The following is a 6,558-nucleotide window of genomic DNA, read 5'->3' on the forward strand; positions in this document are numbered from 1 at the left end:
TAAAGACTAACAAATTTATTTTAGCATAAGATTTCGTGAGCTATAGCTCACTTCTTTGGATGCATAGAATGGAACATACAGACAGGAGATATTTATACATACAGAGAACATGAAAAGGTGGAAGTATGCATACCAACAGGAAAAGTCTAATCAATTGAGATGAGCTATCATCAGCAGGAGGAAAAAAAACTTTTTGAAGTGATAATAAGATGGCCCATAGAAGGTGTGAGGAGAACTTAACATAGGGAAATAGATTCAATTAGTGTAATGACCCAACCATTCCCAGTCTCTGTTTAGGCCAGTGTTAATTGTATCTAATTTGCATATTAATTCAAGTTCAGCAGATTCTCTTTGGAGTCTGTTTTTGAAGTTTTTTTGTTGCAAAACCGCCACCTTTAAGTCTGTCACTGAGTGGTTAGAGAGGTTGAAGTGTTCTCCCACTGGTTTTTGAATGTTATGATTCCTGATGTCAGATTTGTGTCCATTTATTCTTTTGCGTAGAGACTGTCCGGTTTGGCCAATGTACATGGCAGAGGGGCATTGCTGGCACATGATGGCATATATCACGTTGGTAGATGTGCAGGTGTACGAGCCCCTGATGGCGTGTCTGATGTGATTAGGTCCTATGAGAAACACCCACTGAAGGTCACCAGCATGCAGGGTGGCTGCTGATGCTCTGTGGCCAACATCACAAGATGGTAGGAAAGCAGGGCCAGCCCCCATGGTGGGGCCTCTGACTGGTCCCACTCACGGTGCTCACTTTTGCAGTGGGGCAGGAGATTTTACCCCAAGAGGCTTTTCTGAGCTGGCGAGAAGCAGAGAAACACCCAGGCTCTGAAGACGCTATGTAGCAAGTACCCTCCAGCACAGGGACAGGTGCACACGCTAGCCCGGGCAGCCGCCCATTTTCTTTGGCAAGTCAGGAAGGGCAAAGGCGAGACTGGAATCACCTGGTGCTTATGCCCCAGCCTTTGTGACGCCCAACCCCAACTCCTTCCCGGGCTGTAGCTGAAGCCGAGCATTGGCCTGAGCCGCCAAGAAGAGGTTCCAGCCCTGAAGGGAGCAGGACTTTCAGCACAACAGTGAAACTGCAGAAACACAACCACCAAGGGACTCGAAACTTCAGTCTTCTGATCCACACTCAGACACCTTATCCATTAGGCCACATGGTAACATGAGAAAAACCCCTCCAAGCCCTTCTTTGGAAAAGGGGGACATTGTTCTTCTCAGGTCATCTGCTGAGGGGGGCCGACACTCTCTGGGCACAAGAAGTCGAGTTCCCAGCGACACATGAGACTTAATTCTCTGGAGCCAGGTGCAGGGCTTTGGCAGGGAGGCTCAGGCATGGGGGATTGGGGTGCAGCGGATGGACCGGCTGTCTAGGTGTGGAGATTTAGTCGCACTGAGGCACAGGAGGGAGGAGGAGGAGGAATCCTGCTGACAGGCAGTGGCTGTGCAGAAAAGAGGAGGGTTCTGGGGACTTTTTTTGCCTCTCATTTGCCGGCCTGCTCACTCTTGTGCTGAACGGTGAAGATGACCTCAACAAGCCCAGGTAGTTCAGTTGGTAGAGCATCAGGCTCTTAATCTGAGGGTCCAGGGTTCAAGCCCCTGTCTGGGTGCTCAGCTTTAAGTTGCCTTGTGTGCCAGGAGCCAAATGATTCCTGGTGCTGCCCACCAGCCACATGCGGATTCCCAGAAGCTGTGGCCATTTCCTGAGAGGTTCCTTTCCTCAGGAATCAGGAGAGAGGCCACATCCACAGGAGCAGGCCTAGAACACAGTGTCTCTGGCTGGCAGGAAGTGCTGTGGGGCCAGGTGCTGAGAAAGCCCAGAGGGGGAGCAGCAGAGATGGGGGAAGAGAGACAGAGAAGCAATGAGGACAGAGCACAAGTGTACAGGGGTTCACATCTGGCTATTGTGGGAACTTCCTGGTTTATACACGACCCTGGTGCAATTGGCCAGAGAAAGGATCTGAGTCCCCACCCCCCTACCCAGAGGCTGCCTGACCCCAAGGACGCTCTTTCTACTCTCCTGTGCAGCAGAGACCTCGTAACCCCAACAAGGCTGGGCCCAGGAATCCTGGGGGGTTTGATGACCCCCAATCTTGTCATGATCACTTGAACAGGGCTACAGTGTCTCCACTCTGGGCACTTCCCTGACCCACTCCTCACTGCATGTGCTTCAAGCAAACACCATTTACTACCCAGCAATCAATGTAAAACACAAGGAAAGATGGGAAAGGAAAACACGTCACCCTGTTCTGTGGTGCAGGGAGATCACAACCAGCGTCTCTGGAGGGTCAGGGCAGGTCACAGTCTCTCCCTCACATGTCCCAGGCCTCCTCCCCAGGCCCTGGCTGTGCTGCAGGGACACCACGGCTGGACACTTGCTCTGGCAGTGGCCACGTGCTCTAGGTGACAGGCCCTTGTTCCCAGTGTCAGCCCCCATGTAGGGGATATGATCCCCCCACCCCCCCATGTCTGGCCTGCAAGATCTCGTGACGGGTGGCAGCTCCTTGCACTGGGCCTTCTGCCCCGGGTCCCCCTTGCTCTCCCACGCTGCTCACTGCACCCACCTCCAGCCCCAGTGCTGCTGCGGCTCTGCCTCCAGCTCCCTGGGCTGCTCCTCTGGCTCCGCTTGCTGCAGCTCTTCTCCCAGCACAGATCTGCTCCCTGGGCAGCTTCTACGGCTCGTGCTGCTGCGGCTCGGCTCCCAGCACGGATCTGCTCTGGTTCTCCCTGGCTGGTGCAGCTCTGCTCCCCGGCTCTTCTCGGGCTCCTGCTCTCCTTAGCTCTGCCCCACTCTGGCCCAGGCAGTTCCAGCTCCCACAGAGGATGGGACCCCTGGCCTGGTGACTCTCATTACACTGCCTGGCCTGTCTGTGGGGCTAACTTGCAGATTGGGCCTCTCCCCATTGCCCCTGGGGAGTTTCTGACTCAGGGTCCTGTTTCCCATTGGCCCTTCCCCCTTCTATTGCTGCTGGGAACTAGCCAACCAAAAACCCCACTAAGTTTTAGTAGGGGCCAACAGTCTCTACTCGAGCCAGTCCCGTGAGGGTCACCGATGTGCAGAGAAAGCAGCACAAGCTGGTCCCGTGGTGTAATGGGCACCACTCAGGACTCTGAATCCTGCAATCTGAGTTCAAATCTCAGTGGGACCTTGTGGTAAAGACCTGGAGCTCCCAGTGCTCAACTTCCTGTCTCCAGTTGTGCAAGAGCCAATCTTTCCCCTCTTGCTGGGTGACTCCCACCTCCTAGAGCCAGGTCTCTGGCTGGGGTGGCCACAATGGGTTGGGGCTCTAGAACTTGCTACCCTGGTGGTTGGGATTCTTGCTGCTTCACCTGATGCCCACAAGTTTGGCCCTGGTGCTTCCTGCCACACTTTTCCTGGGGCCCACATGGCGCTTGAAGAAAGGAGGGTCAGGGCCGGGATTGATAGTCAGGGCTTGGCAGGAGGGAGGAAGATTCCCAGGCTGGAGCCCCACACACCTTCCCTCCTCCTCTGGCCACCTAGAGCAGAGGCAGCACAGCTCTGTCTGCTGGACACCTCGGCAGAGTAGGTGAGTTCATGTAAATACAGTCTGGTCCCAAAGCATCCCCAACCCTGGCTCATCACTAGCTGTCAGGCAGAGCTCATTCACACCTTGCTTCCAAATCATCATTTGAAATTCTGAGGTTGGCCAACATTGTCGAAGCCAATGCACCGACATTGTCAGCAAACACAACAGCTGGGTGAGGAAACCCGGCTTTGTCCAGACTTTTCAATCCTATTTTACTGTCTCAGGTACAAGTATGTTTCAGAGGTTGGATCTGCTTTGAAAGTGTGTGTTAACGTTGCAATGTCCAGTCACATGTGCGAGCAGTGACAACACTGGCAGTGCTGCATGTAACTACCTGACCACTGGGGGGTGTTGGGGAAATTCGGGGGCGGGGTGCACAGCCCCCTGGCTGGGGGCATACGGAATTCGGTTTCACTGAATTGAGTCTCCTACTGCAGCACCTCAGTAGGTTACATCAGAGAGGAGCTGCAGTGTCTAGGCAGTGGGATGCCTGTGCCTTTAAGAGCCCAGCCTCAGGAAGCCCATGCTGAGAGGTGCTGCCTGTGGAGGGGAAATAGAAAAGCCCTCTGCTCCCCCACATCTTTGCAAACACTGGAGTCTCAGCCCCGGGGGTAACTGTTACCCTCTGCCCCTGCCTGTGCCGGGTTTAACCTCTGGCAGCGCCTCCTGGGCTTAACCCGGCTCCTTCCCCTCCTGACTTTGCCCTTCAGCCCCTCTCCTAACTCTGCCTCCAGCTGCTTGACCCGACCAGTCAATTTCCACCCCCTGCTCAGACCCTGGCCACCCTCCTCTGATTTGCCCCCTTTGCCCCTCTTTAATCCCTGTAAAAGTAGGGGCTGGGTCCCATTTTCTGGTGCGGGGCTGGGCGCCTGGCCCCTGCCTGCCCAATGCTCAAAGTGCCCCCATGATCTTATGGATGTTTGCGAGTGCTGCAGGGTCACCTGCAGGGGAGAGAGACGCTGTTAGGAGGTGATGCAGCCAGGGTGCCTCACCCAACACTGAGATGCAGCCACCTCTGGGGTGAGTTACACAAGTCAGCAAATGAATTTGGAACAGGAAATGCACTGAAAGGACTGAGGCAGCTTCAGGAGGTGGAGAAAACCAGAAAAAGCAGGAGCCCTGGATCCCAGCCCTGCCCCTCCCCCCCTCTACCTCCTAACTTCCACTCCCCTCCCACATTTGAGGGGAGAACCCAGGAGTCCTGGTCCCCAGCCTTGCCCACCCCCATATTTCGATATGGCTCCATCCACAGCTGCCCCCCCCAATTCCAGGGCAGTGCCATGGGGCACACCGGGGCATTCCTGTTTGCACAGGACAGGTGACGCCAGTGCCCCAGGATGGGGAAAGCTGATGCTAAGGGAGAAGCAGGCAGCAGACACCCCCACGACAGAGAAAGAAGTGCTAGGGGGCGCCGTGCTGCAAGGAGTGAGGGGGGTTGGCAGGGAATGGGAGGATCTCCCCTCACAGCGGGTGCATCTGTCTCCCCCACAATTCCTCCCCAGCCCTACCCCGTCCCAGGCTAATCCCGGCCCAGCTACCAGGGTTACATTTGGCCTGGATTCCCCAGCTGCTGCGGGAGGGACGTGGGGCTGGGGAGCATGAGCCTCTACTCCCCCTTCCCCCGACATAGTTGCATGGGAACTGACCAAAGGAGCCTGCAGCACTGCTGCCTAGAGGAAACTGAAGCACCAGCCCGTGACAGGCCTTGACGACAGATCACCAACAGATGGCAGGGTAGACGTCATTCTGACCCTGCTTCAAGTAGATTGTGGCAAAGATTCCAAAACAATGAACGTTAAAACTCACCAAATAGGGGTCAATCCATCCTCATTGTGGTGTCCGCTCATTATATTCCACACCCCAACGTAGCCCTCAGATGGACAACATACCCTCCTAACTCAGTGTCTGTACATTAAACTTTTACCCCCAGTCAGGGCTACTGCAGATTACGTATTCCTTACGCCACCCGATCTTAAACCAAACTGCACCCCTTGGGTAAGCCATACGTTGTTCCCTGAGCACCAGAAACTTCTACGCCTAAACGCTGTGCCGTACACTTTTTTATCTTTGAGCATCATCTTAATAAAATGTTGATATATGTTCGAGATCCCGACTCCTGTTCCTTTGCAAGGCGTGTGCGTTTGCTCGGGTTTTAGTCTGCTAATACAGCGGGCGGGGCGGATCGTGCCAGACGCGCTTGCCTGCTGCAGACACGGATCCAAGGTTGAAACTCGTCCCCACAAGCTGAAGGTTTAACTGAAAACAGTTTAAGAAGTGCTCCCGTCTCTGGCACTCAGCTACCCAGCTCCCAATGGGGTCCAAACCCCAACAGATCCCTTTTACCCTGTAGAAGCTGTAAATCCTGTGACCAGGGCAGCTGCCTGGCAGCCTGCGCATCTGCCTGCCAGCACGAGAGCGCGTAAGGCACTAATCCGGATAGTGGTGGCTAGGTGGCAGGGGAGGGTGTGAAGAAGCAGCAGAGTGGCGCAGCGGGAGTGTGCTGGGCCCATAACCCAGAGGTTGATGAATCAAACCATCCTCTGCTCGTGTGCGCTTGTTTCTTTTCCCTCTGGGCCTTCAAGCGAGCCGGTGACCAGCAGAGTACCAAGAGCCTAGGCCATGAGGCAAGAGGTGGCTGAGGCGGCGGCCTGCCAGGAGCTCCCGGCACCTCTGGCTGCCTGGGCTGAAGGCAAGAGGCAGGCCTGGGCGTGGCGAGGGCCTCCTGTCCTGCCTGAGGCTGCAGTGCTTCCTGGTCCCCTTTTCCACCACCCGGCAGGCGGCTGCTGCGGGAGAACACGAGGGAGGCTCTGGGGCGCTAGGCAGCTGTGTGTGTGGCTGTCAGGAAAGAGCCGAGGCTCCGGACTCGACCTGCCATTGACTCGCGCGTGCTCTGCGCGGCCGTCAGCCGGGCGGGCCAGGCTGCGGACGTGACTCAGGCTTGGGCCGCATGGCCGTGCTTTCCTGACGAGGCATGAGGCAGGCCAAGAGCTTTGCACAGCGT

The 6,558-nt window shown here is 55.7% G+C and overlaps 1 non-coding gene across 1 annotated transcript; it reads left to right on the top strand.

Moving 5' to 3' along the window:
- Window positions 1–1,546: 1,546 nt before the first annotated feature.
- Window positions 1,547–1,619, top strand: TRNAK-CUU. Its single transcript has one exon. It is a non-coding gene; the product is annotated as a tRNA-Lys (tRNA).
- The last annotated feature ends 4,939 nt before the right edge of the window (window positions 1,620–6,558 follow it).

Source organism: Mauremys reevesii, unplaced genomic scaffold (genome assembly GCF_016161935.1).
Source record: "Mauremys reevesii isolate NIE-2019 unplaced genomic scaffold, ASM1616193v1 Contig92, whole genome shotgun sequence".
Lineage (NCBI taxonomy): Eukaryota > Metazoa > Chordata > Testudines > Geoemydidae > Mauremys > Mauremys reevesii.